This window comes from Rutidosis leptorrhynchoides, chromosome 7 (genome assembly GCF_046630445.1).
Source record: "Rutidosis leptorrhynchoides isolate AG116_Rl617_1_P2 chromosome 7, CSIRO_AGI_Rlap_v1, whole genome shotgun sequence".
NCBI lineage: Eukaryota > Viridiplantae > Streptophyta > Magnoliopsida > Asterales > Asteraceae > Rutidosis > Rutidosis leptorrhynchoides.
The window spans coordinates 154,548,466-154,566,001 of NC_092339.1; the positions used below are offsets into that span (position 1 = coordinate 154,548,466).

Genomic DNA, 17,536 nt, shown 5'->3' on the forward strand with positions numbered 1-17,536 from the left:
TAAGGTTAGTACGAATAATTATATTCATAGCTTTTACCCGCATAGGTTCTCTGTCCTTTCTACTCAAAGCGTCGGCTACCACATTCGCCTTTCCCGTGTGGTAACAAATCTCAAAATTGTAATCATTTAACAATTCAATCCATCTACGCTGCCTCATGTTCAGTTGTTTCTGATTAAATATATGCTGGAGACTTTTGTGGTCGGTATATATGATACTTTTGACCCCATATAAGTAGTGTATCCAAGTCTTTAATGCAAAAACAACCGCGCCTAATTCCAAATCATGTGTCATATAATTCTGCTCGTGAATCTTCAATTGTCTAGACGCATAAGCAATTACTTTCGTTTGTTGCATTAATACACAACCGAGGCCTTGCTTTGAGGTGTCACAATATATCACAAAATCATCATTCCCTTCAGGCAATGACAATATAGGTGCCGTAGTTAACTTTTTCTTCAACAATTGAAATACTTTTTCTTGTTCATCCTTCCATTCAAATTTCTTCCCTTTATTCATTAATGCAGTCAAGGGTTTCCCTATTTTGGAAAAATCTTGGATGAATCTTCTGTAGTAACCAGCTAATCCTAAAAATTGGCGTATGTGTTTCGGAGTTTTCGGGGTTTCCCATTTTTCAACGGTTTCAATCTTTACCGGATCCACCTGAATACCTTCTTTGTTCACTATGTGACCGAGAAATTGAACTTCTTCCAACCAAAATGCACACTTTGAAAACTTAGCGTACAATTTTTCTTTCCTTAACAACTCTAGAACTTTTCTCAAATGTTCTTCGTGCTCTTGATCATTCTTTGAGTAGATAAGTATGTCATCGATGAAGATAATTACAAACTTATCAAGATATGGCTACACACTCGGTTCATGAGGTCCATGAACACAGCTGGTACGTTAGTTAAACTAAACGGCATAACCATAAACTCGTAATGACCGTAACACGTCCTAAAGTAGTCTTCGGAATATCATCCTCCTTCACCCGCATTTGATGATATCCGGAACGTAAATCAATCTACGAATAAACTGACGAACCTTGTAATTGATCAAATAAGTCGTCGATTCTCGGTAGTGGGTAACGGTTCTTGATGGTAAGTTTGTTCAACTCTTGGTAGTCGATACACAACCTGAATGTACCATCTTTCTTCTTGACAAACAAAAACAGGGGCTCCCCACGGTGACGTGCTTGGTCGAATGAAACCTCGCTCTAAAAGTTCTTGTAATTGGCTCTAGAGTTCCTTCATTTCGCTGGGTGCAAGTCTATATAGAGCACGGGCTATTGGTGTAGCTCTTGGTACCAAGTCTATTTGAAATTCAACGGATCGGTGTGGAGGTAATCTCGGTAATTCTTTTGGAAATACATCGGAAAACTCTTTTGCGACGGGAACATCATTGATGTTATTTTCTTCGGTTTGTACTTTCTCGACATGTGCTAGAACAGCATAGCAACCTTTTTTATTAGTTTTTGCGCCTTCAAATTACTAATAAGATTTAGCTTCGCGTTGCTCTTTTCTCCGTACACCATTAAGGGTTTTCCATTTTCTTGTATGATGCGAATCACATTTTTGTAACAAACGATCTCTGCTTTCACCTCTTTCAATCAGTCCATGCCGATTATCACATCAAAACTCCCTAACTCTACTGGTATCAAATCAATCTTAAATGTTTCGCTAACCAGTTTAATTTCTCGATTTTGACATATATTATCTGCTGAAATTAATTTACCGTTTGCTAATTCAAGTAAAAATTTATTATCCAAAGGCGTCATTGGACAACTTAAATTGGCACAAAAATCTCTACTCATATAGCTCCTATCCGCACCCGAATCAAATAAAACATAAGCAGATTTATTGTAAATGAGAAACGTACCCGTAACAAGCTCCGTGTCTTCCTGCGCTTCTGCAGTATTAATATTGAAAACTCTTCCACGACTTTGCCCATTATTTTTCTCTCGGTTCGGGCAATTACTCCTAATGTGGCCCAGTTTTCCACATCCATAACAAACAAAGGCGGCATTACTTGTTCCGACATTATCTGTTCTTTTATTTTTGTTATTCATTGGGCCGTAGACCTCACACTTTCTCGCACCATGGTCAGTTCTTTTACACTTGGTGCAAAATGTCGTGCAGAACTCATTCGGGTGGTACTCTTCACACCTTTGGCATGGCTTTTTCTGATTATTATTGTTATAGGAATTGTTGTTGTTGCGGTTGTTATTGATGTTGGGACAATTGTTATGGTGGTTACTGTTGTTAGGATGGTTGTTGTAGTTGTTGTTGAAACGATTGTTGTTGCGTTTGTTGTTATTGATGTTGGGACGATTGTTGTGGTGGTTATTGTTGTTAGGATGGTTGTTGTAGTTGTTGTTGAAACGATTGTTTTTGCGTTTGTTGTTATTGATGTTGGGACAATTGTTGTGGTGGTTATTGTTGTTAGGATGGTTGTTGTAGTTTTTGTTGAAACGATTGTTGTTGCGTTTATTGTTGCGATAATTGGTGCGATTGAAGTTGTGATTGTTGTGTTGATTGTTAAAATTGTGACCCTTGTCACTGGTTTCTTCCCACTTTCTTTTGATTTGTTTGTTGGCTTCTTCGGCCGTCTGCTCTTTAACTCTTTCCTCAATCTGATTTATGAGTTTATGAGCCATTCGACTCACCTTTTGTATGGAAGCGGGCTCGTGTGAACTTATATCTTCTTGGATCCTTTTTGGTAACCCTTTTACAAATGCGTCGATTTTCTCCTCTTCATCTTCGAACGCTCTCGGGCACAATAAGCACAACTCCGTGAATCGTCGTTCGTACGTGGTAATATCGAATCCTTGTGTTCGTAATCCATTAAGCTCTACTTTTAGCTTGTTGACCTCGCTTCTGGGACGATACTGCTCAGTCATCAGATATTTGAATGCTGACCACGGTAGTGCGTACGCAGCATCTTGTCCCACTTGTTCTAGATAGGTATTCCACCATGTTAACGCAGTACCTGTGAAGGTATACGTAGCGTACTTTACTTTGTCTTCTTCAGTACACTTACTTATGGCAAACACCGATTCAACCTTTTTGGTCCATCGTTTCAATCCGATTGAACCCTCGGTTCCATCGAATTCCAGAGGTTTACAGGCAATGAATTCTTTGTAGGAGCATCCTACACGATTTCTTGTGGCGTTATTTGCATTGCTAGATTCTGAGTTATTGTTGTTGTTTTGCATTGCAGCCTGTACTGCGGCTATGTTTGCTACAAGGAAAACACAGAAGTCTTCCTCGCTCATGTTCAAATTCTGACGAGTCGTCGGTGCCATTTTCTTCAAAAATAGCCCAAAAGAATTAAGTTAATCATATAGAATATTAAGAGTAGTCAATAGTATTTCGTAGCATAATATGAACTTATTTATAAAAGCTTTTTCTTCATATTAGCATTTTATAGTTTTAATTCAGGTAGTACCTATCCGTTAAGTTCATACTTAGTAGCTAATATACCATTCAACTACTACAATTCTATATGAAAAATTGATTATAATAATATTTTGCGTTCAAACTTTTATACAAAAATTTACAAACTTACAATACCGCTATTATACATAAAGCTTGAAATATAGCACATAATCACTTTGATACAAAATAGTTGTGACAACATTCCTAGTTAATACGCAAGTCGTTCAGCAAAGGGAATAAAAACACGTAATTCATAAGTCCAGAAACAAGTCATGCATTCTAGTTTTACTAAGACTACTTCCCATCCTTGGTCTTGTAGAACATAACCATTGTGGTCGTTGACAAGACAACATGTTGTAACATCGTCAAAGGGATGAGGGTTTCGTAATGCCCAACAGCCCCGTAATAATCTAAAAACCTTGTTTCTCACCCCAACTACTGAATCCGTCACTTGTGGGAAGGTTTTATTTAAAGTGAGAAGCGAACATCACTAACCCGTAAGCATAACATGCTTCTTTATATTGCATGTTAGAAGCTCTTTCTAACTCACAAAGTCCTACGTTGGGATATGTTGAGTCAAAATAGGTTCTTAACCCGTAGCGTAAAATTGCATTTGGGTTCCCCGCATTTAACGTTTTAAAGAAAACACGATGTAACTTACGGTGTCCCCAATGTGATATACCGCATCTTTCAAATGAAAGCCTTTTATAAACTAAGGCATGCCTGGAACGTTCTTCAAATGTTCTACAAACTAATTTTGCCGTAAATAATTGTGCCGACGAATTCTGACCGACTTTAGACAAGATTTCATCAATTATGTCCCCGGATAGGTCTTCTAAAATTTTTGGTTGTCTATCCTTAACATCCATTTTTTTGTTTTTATACTGTAAAAATAGACGAGAGTTAGATTCGTAAAAGATAATTATCAAATAATACAAGCAATTTTCACATACAACAAGAAAAATACAAGCACACTTATTTTACATATTTTACACCTCATGATTACAACTCTTTATTATGACTCACTAGTTTCTTCTTCTTCGGACCTGTTTCGTTTTGCTAATTTTCTAGGGATATATTATGTTCCTCTAATACGAGCCGTTGTCTTCACAAATGGTTTAGAAAAACCTGGTGGCTTAGAGGTTTCCGGTTTATTGTTACAACTTAAGAAATACGGGTGTTGACGATACATATAAAGTTCATCGGGGTTGGAATCAGGTTTCTCTATTTTGATGCCCTTTCCCTTATTATTTTCTTTTGCTTTTTCAAATTAGGTCGAGGTAATTTCTATAACATCATCGGAATCCTCATTGGGATCCGATTCTTCGGAAAATTGGTAATCTTCCCAATATTTTGCTTCCTCGGCGGAAACAACATTGACCATTATTAACTTTGGTCCATTGGTTGAGGATTTTCTTTTATTTATCTGTTTTTCTGTGGTTTCTAATATTTCCTCCTCCGGAACCTCTTCTTCCGGTTCCTCTTCTTCCGGTTCCTCCTCTTCCGGTTCCTCTTCTTCCGGTTCCTCTTCGGGAATTTGTGAATCTTCCTAAAATATATTCGACTCTTCATTATTATTAGGTGAGTCGATGGGATTTGTACTAGAGGTAGACATTTATCACAGAATATCAAACATGTTAAGAGATTAATATATCATATAATATTTACATGTTAATAATATATAGTTTCCAACAAAAAGTGTTAAGCAATTGTTTTTAAAGAAAACACGGTCGAAGTCCAGACTCACTAATGCATCCTAACAAACTCGGTTAGACACACACTAATGCAATTTCTGGTTCTCTAAGACCAATGCTTGGATACCAACTGAAATGTCCCGTTCATATAGATTATAAACGTTCCATATTAATTGATTTCGTCGCGAGGTTTTGACCTCTATATGAGACGTTTTTCAAAGACTGCATTCATTTTTAAAACAACCATAACTTCTATTTTATCGATAAAGGTTTAAAAAAAAATATTACGTAGATTATCAAATAATGATAATCTAAAATATACCGTTTACACACGATCATTACATAATGGTTTACAATAAAAATATATTACATCGAAATAGGTTTCTTGAATGCAGTTTTTACACAATATCATACAAGCATGGACTCCAAATCCTGTCCTTATTTTAGTATGCAACAGCGGAAGCTCTTAATAATCACCTGAGAATAAACATGCTTAAAACGTCAAAAAAAATGTTGGTGAGTTATAGGCTTAACCTATATATTATCAAATCATAATAATAGACCACAAGATTTTATTTTTATAACACATCTCATATCAGGAATTTCGCAAACTGCATAGATATAAAAAATCATTCATATGGTGAACACCTGGTAACCGACATTAACAAGATGCATATAGAATATCCCCATCATTCTGGGACACCCATCGAACATGATAAACTCGAAGTACTAAAGCATTCCAAATTCCAGAATGGGGGTTGTTAGTTCCCGTAGATCTACCTTTAGGATTCGCGTCAATTAGGGGCCAGTTCCCTAATTCTTAGGCTACCAAGCTAAAAGGGGCATATTCAGTTTAATAATTCAACCATAGAATGTAGTTTCGATTACTTGTGTCTATTTCGTAAAACATTTATAAAACTACACGTATTCTCATCCCAAAAATATCAGATTTTAAAAGTGGGACTATAACTCACTTTCACAGATTTTTACTTCGTCAGGAAGTAAGACTTGGCCACTGGTCGATTCACGAACCTATAACAAATATGTATACATATATCAAAGTATGTTCAAAATATATTTACAACATTTTTATTACGTTTTAATGATTTGAGTTTGTTAAGTCAGCAGTCCTCGTTAGTAACCTACAACTAGTTGTCCACAGTTAGATGTACAAAAATAAAGCAATATATTATCTCGAATCAATCCACGACCCAGTGTCTACAAGTCTCAGACTCGATCACAACTTAAAGTATATATATTATTTTAGAATCAACCTCAACCCTGTATAGCTAACTCAAACATTACTGCATATAGAGTGTCTATGGTTGTTCCGAAATATATATATATATATATAGAAGGGTCGATATGATATGTCAAAACATTGTATACGTGTCTATGGTATCCCAAGATTTCATAATATGTATAATACAATATAAATTAGTTAGGATATGTTTAGTCTAGATTTGTTACAAAATTTTCGTAGCAAAAACTAGTAAATTTATCCAATTTTGTTTTACCCGTCATTTCTTCGTTTCAAATCCGTTTTGAGTGATTAAAGTTGATATGGTTTCATATTGAACTTAAGTTTATGAATCTAAAAATAAAGAGTATAAGTTTATAGTCGAAAATATAGGTTACAAGTCATTTTTTAAAGAGGTAGTCATTTCCGTCGAAAGAACGACATCTTGATGATCATTTTGAAAAACATACTTCCACTTTGAGTTTAACCATGATTTTTGGATATAGTTTCATGTTCATAAGAAAAATCATTTTCCCAGAAGAACAACTTTTAAATCAAAGTTTATCATAGTTTTTAATTATCAAACCCAAAACAGCCCGCGGTGTTACTACAACGGCGTATGTCCGGTTTTACGGTGTTTTTCGTGTTTCTAGGTTTTAAATCATTAAGTTAGCATATCATATAGATATAGAACATGTGTTTAGTTGATTTTAAAAGTCAAGTTAGAAGGATTAACTTTATTTGCGAACAAGTTTAGAATTAACTAAACTATGCTCTAGTGATTACAAGTTTAAATCTTCGAATAAGATAGTTATATATATATAAATCGAATGATGTTATGATTATCATTACTACCTCAAGTTTAGTAGGTAAACCTACTGGAAGTAACAAAAATTGATCTAGCTTTAAAGGATTCTTGTATAGCTTGAAAGTTCTTGAAGTAGAATCATGATACGAAAACAAGTTCAAGTAAGATTTCCACTCAAAATAAGATAGTTATAGTTATAGAAATTGAATCAAAGTTTGAATATGAGTATTACCTTGTATTAGAAAGATATCTTACTATAAATAAGAAAGATTTCTTGAGCTTAGATGATTACTTGGATTGGATTAGAAAACTTGGAAGTAATCTTGCAAACTTGATAGTATTCTTGATTTTATGAAACTAGAACTTATAGAATTTATGAAGAACACTTAGAACTTGAAGATAGAACTTGAGAGAGATTAATTATATGAAGAAAATTGAAGAATGAAAGTGTTTGTAGGTGTTTTTGGTCATTGGTATATGGATTAGATATAAAGGATGTGTAAGTTTGTTTTCATGTAAATAATTCATGAATGATTTATAATATTTTTTGTAATTTTGTGAGATATTTCATTCTAGTTGCCAAATGATGGTTCCCACATGTTTAATGACTCACATGGGCTTCTAAGGAGCTGATGATTGAGTGTATATACCAATAGTATATACATCTTAAAAGCTGTGTATTATACGAGTACGAATACGGGTGCATACGAGTAGAATTGTTGATGAAAATGAATGAGGATGTAATTGTAAGCATTTTTGTTAAGTAGAAGTACTTTGATATATGTCATGAAGTCTTCCAAAATTGTATTAATACATCTTAATACACTATATGTATATATATTTAACTGAGTGGTTAAGTCATCGTTAGTCGTTATATGTAAGTGTTGTTTCGGAACCTTTAAGTTAACGATCTTGTTAAATGTAATTGATCCATTGTTATTACACTTAAATGAGATGTTAAATTGTTATGTTAATATGTTAACATGGTGTATTAATATCTTAATATGATACATATGTATTTAGTAATACATTGTTATAACGATAATCATTATATTTATCGTTTCGAGTTTTCTTAATTCAATAGTCTCATTTTATGTATATAACTCATTGTTAATATACCTTGTAAGATACTTTATTATCATAATATCATGTTAACTATATATATATCCATATATATATATATATATATATATATATATATATATATATATATATATATATATATCATATAATTTTTACAAGTTATAACGTTCGTGAATCGCCGGTCAACTTGGGTGGTCAATTGTCTACATGAAACTCATTTCAAATAATCAAGTCTTAACAAGTTTGATTGCTTAACATGTTAGAAACATTTAATCATGCAAATATAGTTTTCATTTAATATATAAACATGTAAAAGTTCGGGTCACTACAATTATTAACTAGTGGGTTTACTCAAGAACACCCAAATCAAAACCCCAATTATGAACACTAATCAAACTATGAAAACTCGGAGTTAGAACTTACCAATACTACCACAACATAGCTAGGAGCGAGATGAACAACTTTAACACTCGAGCTTTTGATCAATTCAAGCTCCTTCTTCCCAAAATCAAGCTCTCTCTCTAACACTTTCTCACTCTAGGGTTGGAGGTTGAAGATGAGAGATTGAAGATAAGATTGTGGACTTGAATGAGTCCACCAACCTGCCGTTTAGTGGCATAAAACTGACTCTCAAGTGAAAAGACCAACATGCCCTTCATTAAACTTAATTAGAAAAAGCAGAATTCTGTCGCAGAAACAGTGCGCGGAGCGCACCCCTGAATGTGCGCGGCACGCACACACTCAAAATCAGTCTGTGAGTTTCAGTTTAATACAGTTTGATTATTCGACGTTTATGTACACATGTACACTTGAGTTTAGGGTCTTACATGTAATAATACACTTAATACACTATGAATGATAAAAAATTCACTATGAATGGTAAAAATTCACTATGAATGATAAAAATTCACTATGAATGGTAAATAAATACACTATGAATGATAAAAAAAGTACACTATGAATGATAAAAATATACTATGCATGATGAATGATGAGTGATAAAAATATGCTATGAATGATAAAAAAAAAATACACTATGAATGAAAAAAAAACACTATGAATAATAAAAAAATACACTATAGTGTATGAATGATAAAAAATAGAATGAATGATAATAAAAAACAGTATGAATGGTAATAATGAGGTAATGAATGATAATAATTGAGATGCTGAATTATGAAAACGATTGTATGAATATAAAAATATGGTATGAATGATAAAAACAGCAGGTAACAAGATAAAAAAAAAGAGTTGCAAATTTTGTGATATACTAAACACACAAAAATTATTGATAAAAATAATAAAATAAAAGGTTGAACATGATGAATGATAAAAGGTATCAATGGATGATAAAAAAACACCCAAAATTAAAAAACTTGGAAATGTATTAGTAGAACAAGTACAAATTATTCTTACACAGTATTAAAAAAAAAATGAAAAAAAACATTACAAACAGTATGGTCTTCAAAAAAATGGAAAAATTTAAACATGAAAAAATTATTCTGAATCAAAATGTTCTTCTTCGAAATCCGCATTTTCATTCTCATCCTCACTTTCATCTTCTAATTCAAAATAGACATCTTTTTTTTCTTGCCATGTAGCAAAGACAGTACCAATAACCACTGTTGTAAACGGCGTCCGTTGTGTCCGTTGCAACGCCCGTTGCGGCGTTTTGGTGACTAAACCGTTTCAACCCCGTTCCGTTTTCTTATAAGCCGGTCAACAGCCAAAAGTCAGGTTAAATGCAGGAAAAATTGGGTCAACGCCGGTCAAAAGTCAGAACCATAGGAAACCGTAATTTCTGACCATCAGGACCTTCATCCTAAAAAAAAACCAGAAAATGATTTTTACAAACTGAGCTAGTACTTATAAAAAAGTAATATAAAACATAATAAATGATTAAAAAAGGAAACAATAACAACAAATAAGTACATAGAAATGATTAAAAAAGTAAAAAAAAACAACAAAAGTTGAAAGTTCATATAATCAATCATAGTCATTTAACAAAAATTTTACCATTCATACTCATATATTTATCATTCATACTAAAATTTTATCATTCATTCTGAATTTTTACCATTCATACTCATTTTTTAATCATTCATTCTGAATTTTAAACATTCATTCTGAAATTTTTAGCATTCATTCTGAAATTTTTAGCATTCATTCTGTTTTTTTTTCATACATCACCTTCTTTTTATCATTCATAAAATTTCTTTTATCATTCATGCTATTTTTTTTAATCATTTATTATGTTTTATTATTTTTTTCATTCATCACATTCTTTACAGTTATCATTCATAAAAAACCTAGACTGCAAATTATCATTCATCATATACAAATAACAACAACATATATGAGAACAACCTGTAAAATGCAATTATCATTCAACATTCATAAAATACACAAATAACACAAGATATATGAAAACAACCTGTAAAATGCAATTATCATTCATTCATTCATCATTAAAAAAAAAAAAACATAACTAATTCATATCATGATAAAGTATAAAAAGTATATCTTACTAGAAAGCGTATCAGGCAGTGATTCATCAACTGATTGATTAACAGAATTCGAAATAACATCATCAGGCAATGATTCAGCAGCTGATTGATTAATAGGATTCAAAATAACGAGATGAGGTAATGATTCAGCAGCTGATTGATTAATAGCGTTCGATATAACGTGATCTGAAAAAGTAAAGAACAAACGTTAACATATTAAACCCTAATTTTGAACATAAAAACTGATTTCACTGCCACGTTTCAGACCAAGGTTTTACTGCCATGAACAACGGGACCATTAGATGTACAGTCTCATTCATGCGGCATATAATTCCGACCGGCAAAAGCATTCGATGTAGTGGACGATTCATTTAAAAGCTAATTGATTCCGGCAATTTATGGAGTACGCAATTGATTCTGGATAGTGAGGGTTCGTGACAATTGTGATGGTGGTGTTGGTAGTGGTGGCGGAGGTGACAGCGGTGGCGAAGGTGACAGCGGTGGTGGTGGTGATGGCAGTGGTGATACCATATCGCTCAATAATTTTGTGTTTGATGATTGTGATTCAATCAGTTTAGAGTTGGAACAAATGTATATGAACCTGTAGGTAGTTATTGAGCCCTAATTTGTTTTTCCTCAGTAAGTGATAATTTAGGCTGGAACAAGCGGTATATATTAATTACGATTATACCCCTCTGCGTTTTTTAGTATGAAATTGGGATTTCCATTAATGTGAGGTCCATATTCACTTATCCAGTTTGTACCCCATTTAGTGCTTATCCATGGATTGGTCCACTATATATATATATATATATATATGTATATATATATATATATATATATATATATATATATATATATATATATATATATATATATATATATATATATATATATATATATATATATATATATATATATATATATATATATATATATATAGACCTTGATCTATAAGCTGCTGCTAGCTTGAATATTTGGAGAGTGGTCTTGGAGCTGTGAGCAGTGAAAGGAACATACTTTTGTCTTCCTTCTGTTGTTCCAGAGCTATACATATATATGTATGATATTTTAGTAGTACTAGTTAACACTTATTCAAGAGTAGTTTGGAATGAAGCACAACATTAAATAATAACATGAGTAAATACATTTATTATAATTAATTCATCTATGCATGTATCACAAGGAAAAAAGAAGGTCGAGGGCGAAGATGCCTTGAAATTCGAGCTTGAAGAAGCGGTGGAAGTCGACTCCTTTTTCACCAGTGATTATATTAATCGTTCGGATGAGGTACCTTCTTTACCTTTAAATAATCAGCCCTCTTCATCATCGAAGCAAGTCGTGGGTGGTGACGGTTCATCACCGAGCTCATTTTGGGCATTTTTAATTATGCATTGAAGGATTTCAAGGATGTTCTTGTGGAAGGTAAATTGATCAACCCCATTCCGTTTCTGATGTTTGCAGCGTGGTATACGAAATAGCTTATATTTTTACAGGAAATACTATTAAATACGATACAATTTTACACAAGATATTTATTTATTTAGAGAATGGATATACTTAAACCTTGCTACAACACTTATAGGCAGTGTACCTAATCGTACAGTAGTGTAGTTTTTAGTAAGTCCGGTTCGTTCCACAGGGAATCTTTTTAAACAAAGCTTAACGCTATATTAGTTTACTTTTATAAAAATACAAATATATATATAAGTAATATTATTATTATAAAGGGGGGTTTTTACCGTTTAATGACCGGTTTGTCGATTTTAAAACTTTAGTCGCAGTTAAAACCAAATGTAAAATATTAAAAATGAATACAAGACTTAAATTAAAGCATAAAGAAAATAACGATAATGAAATTGCGAATAATAAAAGTGCGATAAAATAAACTTGCGATAATTAAAAAGTACGATAATTAAAAGTGCAATTAAATACAATAACAATAAAAATGCGATAATTAGAAGTGCAATTAAATATAAAATAAAGGAAATTAAATATGAAATAAAAGAATTATGCTTATTTAAACTTCCGTAATCATGATGTTTGACGTGTTGATTTTAGTTTTATGCCCATGGGTTAATTGTCCTTTGTCCTGGATTATTTAATATGTCCGTCTGGTTTTTGTCCATAACAGTCCATCAGTCATAAATATAAAGTGCGAGTGTCCTCGTCAAATTATCCTTATACCCGAAGTTAAATATTCCAACTAATTGGGGACTTAAACTGTAACAAGATTTTAATACTTTGTTTAATAATTACACCAGGATGTCGACTGAGTGTAACCCAAGGTTTTAATATTTTGTTATCAATTATACCAAGTGTCCTTGTACATAATTTCACCCCTGTTTTAATTATTCTAGTGGCTATTAATCCATTCCCGTGTCCGGTTAGATGAACGATTATTCGTACATATAAATACCCCGCCCATCGTGTCCGATCGAGTGTATATGGTAATTTATAGGGACGCCCAATTGTAAATCTTTATATTAACATTAACAAACTATCATTTAGTTAAACAAATATAAAGCCCATTAATAGCCCATAGTCTAATTTCCACAAGTGTCGTTCTTTTGTCCAAACCCCAATTATGTTACAAAGCCCAATTACCCAATTTTAGTAATTAGCCCAACATCATGATTACTTCGTTTTAAATAAGCATAATAATAACTTAGCTACGAGACATTAATGTAAAAAGGTTGTACATAACTTACAATGATTAAAAATAGCGTAGCGTTACACGGACAGAATTTCGACTTACACCCTTACAACATTCGCTAACATACCCTTATTATTAGAATTATAATTAAAATTAAAATATAAATTATAAATATATATATATATATTTTACGTTTGAGGAGAAGAAGAAAAAAGATGATGATTTGCGATCAGAATTCGGTTGCTTTTATAGGGATTTTTGACTTTTGGGGCTCCGCGACTCGCGGCATTTTTGCCTTCAAACTCCGCGAGTCACGGAGTTTGAAATTACAGCTCACATCAGTTTGGAGTCTTTCTTGCCGACGGTTTTTATTATTTATTATAATATATAAATAATTATAAGAATTATTTAAATATTATATTATATTTATGTGCATAGTTGACTTGTAATTTTTAGTCCGTTGCGTCGAGCGTTGAGAGTTGACTCTGGTCCCGGTTTCGAATTTTCGAACGTCCTTGCGTACAATTTAATATCTTGTACTTTGCGTTTTGAATCTTGTACTCTTGTAATTTCGAGACGTTTCTTATCAATAATTGGAACCTTTTTGATTGTCTTTTGTACTTTTGAGCTTTTTGGTCGTTTGCGACTTCAATTCGCCGAATCTGTCTTTTGTCTTCACCTTTTATTATTTAAACGAATATCAATTGTAAATAGAACAATTGCAACCAAAAGCTTGTCTTTCTTGAGGAATAATGCTATGAATTATATGTTCGTTTTTAGCATTATCAAATATTCCCACACTTGAGCGTTGCTTGTCCTCAAGCAATATCGTCTTAAAATACTAGAATCACTTCTTTATTCTTCACACTTTGTACATCAGTGATTTTCTATACGGCGGTATAAACAATGGTAGTAACGATATGGTTTACAGTCCCACATGACTATAAAAATTTAGATCCATTAAGGAAATTGGATCTTTATGAAAACATTTGATCTTTTGAAAATTAAATCTAGTTTTTACCCTAGATAAGTTTTCCGGGATAACCCTTTACCGGTGTTTGCAAAATATTTTTGTGGGTTTGGTGGGTTTTAGTTTTGAAAATTTTAGCTCAAAACTTATGGTTTTGTGTCACCCACTTGCTAACCTTGTATTTGGAAAGTAACACGTCCAGTTCACTTGTCCCGTATATTACCTTTCGGTAAACTACCGTCCGGTTGTAAAGGAAAGCGTTGAACAAGCAACTGTTAAGGCAATGTCCCCTGACATGCTTTTAATTATGGTCTATAACGTGTCGGACGCAATTACTATCCTTGGTAGGAGCAATAGTAAAGCTCACCCTTATAATTTTTCGGTATGGCACAAGGTCCTGTCTTTGACCATTATGCAACCACCATTCTTACGGTTGACACCCATTTTAGTTCAGGTGACCTAATAAATTCCAGGTGAATTCCTAGGATTTTACGTTCAATGGTAATGAACGCATTGAAAATAGGGTTTTCAGAAAACAAATCGGTTTGTAATTTTGATCAAAATATTTTCTCGTTCAAGCTCGAGTTTAGATATCATTGAATTCCATGAGTTTGAATTCTCAATCTTTAAGGTCAATCTCTAGGATTGAGTAATATCAGTCTTAAAAGCTGATTTTTAATCTTTAAGGAGATTATCCTTTCTGGGGATCTGATTCATTAGTCTTATCCAGCTAATTTGCATGGTGCCCCCCATTGTACGAGATAAATCCTTCTCATGGTTAGGATAAATCTGACCACTTGGCGACCCTGTTTGATGCTGAGGTCCGTGGATTTCCTGCTGATTTTAGTGATGACTTTTCTGGATTTTTTGTCAACCTACAGCTGGTCTGGACGACAACTTCATGACCTAAATCAAGAAGCGCGTTTCTTTTTCGGAAGACTTTACTTCCTTTTAATGATGGAATTGATTCATCGTGTAGATCCATCTCTTCTTTTCTTTCATCGGGTAAAACAGTTTAGTTTAGTCCAAAGCAAAAGTATTTTCAGTTATTTGTTACAGATATATGTGACATATGTTTAAGATAACTTGATAAATTTTCCCACACTTGGCTTTTATTTTCCTTTTTATCGTCCTCTATTCCATTTTAAATGAATTTTAACATTTTGGTTTGTTTCTCAATTTATATCCTTTCCGAGGTAACAATAATTTCGGTGTTAAAACCTAGTTTTATCGTTCATAAATATGTATAAACATGATCTTGAGTTTATTTAATTGAAAATTTTGAAAATTTTTACTAGAATTGGGTAGTCAGTATATAAGACTAGGGCTGTTCTTTATTATCAGAGAGCACTAGATTCTAATACAACTACTGCTTTACTAGTATTTTTAATGGTAACCAAGTGTATAAAGTAAAAAATTTTAAAATCCGAAAGAATTTAACCCCTTCCCACACTTAAGATCTTGCAATGCCCTCATTTGCAAGAAATCAGTAATAATTTAAATTATTGAGGGTGATTTGTGTGAAAATGATTAAATTTTTACCAAAGTTTCCAAATATATTGGCGTTTGTTTGCTGAATGATAAATGGTGCACATAATTTGTTCATTCCGTCTTGTTGTTATTTCACATATATTTTGCATCTTGTCGTCAAAATTAGTTGCTTTTGCTGAACTTAATGCCAGTCTTGGAAAATGCGTTGTTTTACCCTGTTGTGTACATAAGATAAACTGCAAACATATATACATATTTTTGAAGTTTGGTATATTACCCCACATTCAAAAATTATTAAAATCTAAGGATAAAAGTTAAACAATTATAAAAATGATTACAATATTAACAAAAGTATTAAACGTATCAATCATTACAAATTACAAAATAAAAAAAAAAAATTAAATATACTAGGGATGATACTGGTACCAATAGGGGTTCCAGGCATAACCATAGGTGCTATAGAATGCTTCGGCAGGGTCATACGTAGGATACGGTGGCTGCATCTCTATAGACCAGGGAGGGAAGATGGGTTTCGGTGTAGGAATATAGTTTCTACCTATATGTTGGCAATGAGCTATGATTTGGTTCTGATGAACTTGCCAATCTTCAAATGCTCTCTGTCTAGCATTTTCGTACTCCTGAGAAGCTATAAACCTTTGCATTTCTTGCATCTCATTCCCCCCTCCTACATTACCTTGCTGTTGGTTTCTCTCAACCTGTGGATGTCTACCATGGTATGGTACTGCGGCGTTATTTTGCCTTTTCAAAACTTTCGCACCATGGTATACATTTAAACCTATAGTATCGCGGGGTTCTGGTTCTTCTATTAATAATCCCCCCCGACTTATATCCACACCGAGATATTCACCAATCAAAGTAATAAAAATACCACCTCCTATTATGCTATGCGGTCGCATCCCCCGAACCATAGCTGATAAATAATAACCCACACAATATGGTATACTTACAGCGCTTTGTGGGTCTCGAATACACATATGGTAAAACAAATCCTGTTCATTTACCTTTTCCTTGTTTTTACCCCTTTGTGTAATCGAATTAGCTAAAAACCTATGAATCACTCTTAATTCGGCTCTATCTATATCCAAATAAGAGTAATGTCCCCCTTTGAAACGGTGATGGCTTGTCATTTGACTCCACACACCGTGTGTATCAAAATTTTCATCTATCTTTCTACCGTTTAGTATCAACCCTCTACAATCGGCAGATGCTAACTCCTCAGGCGTATATATACGTAAACCCTGAGCCATGTCCAGTAAAGACATGTGGCGCATCGAACCGCCTAACAAAAATCTAATAAAAGAACGATCGGTTAAACTAGCTACCCGATCATTCAACTCTATACTACATAACAATTCTTCACACCATACTTTATATACAGGTCTATGCATGGTGAATAAACGTACCCAGTCATTAAAAGTAGAATTACCATACCTCTGTACAAGTAATTCTCTAATTGGCCCGGCCAATTCTACAGCTTCTAAGGGTCCCCATTCTATGACCCTCGGTACCTCAACAACCTTAGAATGAAGAGTATGCAAACCCCTTTGATATTTTGGATAATCTATCCAAAGTCTGTCAAATCTCAGGTTTGGGTGCAACTCTTCCAAGTGCATATCAGAAAAGGTCATGAC

The 17,536-nt window shown here is 33.3% G+C and overlaps 1 pseudogene; it reads right to left on the reverse strand.

Annotated features, from left to right (window-relative positions):
• LOC139858826 (indole-3-acetic acid-amido synthetase GH3.10-like) overlaps positions 1-17,536 on the reverse strand; it is a 288,869-nt pseudogene that overhangs the window by 229,991 nt on the left and 41,342 nt on the right.